Source organism: Dichomitus squalens (assembly GCF_000275845.1).
Source record: "Dichomitus squalens LYAD-421 SS1 unplaced genomic scaffold DICSQscaffold_55, whole genome shotgun sequence".
NCBI classification, from domain to species: Eukaryota; Fungi; Basidiomycota; class Agaricomycetes; order Polyporales; family Polyporaceae; genus Dichomitus; species Dichomitus squalens.
In genome coordinates, this window is record NW_006766937.1 from 66411 (window position 1) to 67850 (window position 1440).

The following is a 1440-nucleotide window of genomic DNA, read 5'->3' on the forward strand; positions in this document are numbered from 1 at the left end:
TGACACCTTGCACCTTAGACTCATCCATGGAGATTGAATCCTTTGATACGACAAGTCCGAGGAAGTGAACCGAGGACTGCTCAAACTTGCACTTTTCAGGTTTGACGAAGAGGTCGTTGTCGCGCAGCTTCTTCAGGACCCGTTCTACCAGTTGGCGATGTAGAGTGAGGTCATCTGTGAAGATGAGGATGTCATCGATGTAGACCACGACATGTCCGGTCGCAATTTCTTCCTTTAGGACCTCATTCATCATTGCTTGGAACGAGCTGGGTGCATTGCATAGGCCGAAGGTCATGACTGTTGGTTCATACAGTCCCTTGTGAGTGATAAACGCGGCTTTCTCTTCATCTCCTTCCCGAATGCGAACATTGTTGTAGCCCCACCTTAGGTCGAGTGAGGTGAAGATTGATGCGTGCGAAAGCCTATCCACAAGGTCTGAGATCCAGGGGATTGGGAACTTGTCCTTCTTCGTGACCGCGTTCAGTGCGCGATAGTCCTGAACCAAACGTAAACTCCCATCTTTTTTACGGACAAAGAAGACTGGGGCGGCAGTAGGACTCTTGGACGTGCGGATGTAGCCTTTGTCTTCTTGCTCCGTGATCCAAGCTTCAAGCGAGTTCCGTTCGTCGAGGTTGAGCGGGTACAATTTGGCCGGTTTGGGGAGTGAGGCTCCAGGGACTAGTTCAATTGCATGATCATATGGCTTCCGTGTTGGCATTCTTTCCGAGGCTTTCTTGGAAAAGACGTCGCCATACTGCCGGTACTGCTCTAGTACATGGTTTGACCAGTATTCGCAATCCTGTTCGCCTTTCGTTGCAGGGTTGGTGTCCTCTTTCTCTTCTAACCTGGCTCGCATCTGACGCGCACTCGGGTCATCCGAGAAGTTCACCCAATGAATAAACTGATCGGTGCTTTCCCAGGATTCAGGGCCGAGGTCACCGTACTGATCCTGCGCAACATCTTCCACTCAGGGAAGTTGCAAACTCCGTAATTCTTCGTCCTGCACTGTGTGCCGGGTGCATGTTGAGGGGCAGCGTGTAAACTCAATGTTCCCTGCATTCCAATCGAGTTCAGGGTTATGTTCACGTAGAAACGCCATGCCAATGATGATGTCTTGCCGCCCGATATCTGTGACAAGGAACGACTGCTAGGCGAGGTGATCTCCGATACGGAGTAAACAACGGACGTAGTGTGTGATCAACCCCTTCTTATTCTCGGTGGCGTCTGCATTGAAAACTCGCACTTCACGAGAGAGGTGTCGTAGGGTGAGTCCGTGTTCTTGAACAAACCGGTGGTGGATAAAACAAGAGTAGGCTCCTGAATCGAGGAGAGCTTCTGACTGAACTTCCATGCGTACCTTGAGTGAGGGAAACTTTGAGATCGAACGAATTTCGCGGGCGACGTGCTGATGCGAGATAAATAACATTCGAACGCGGAACA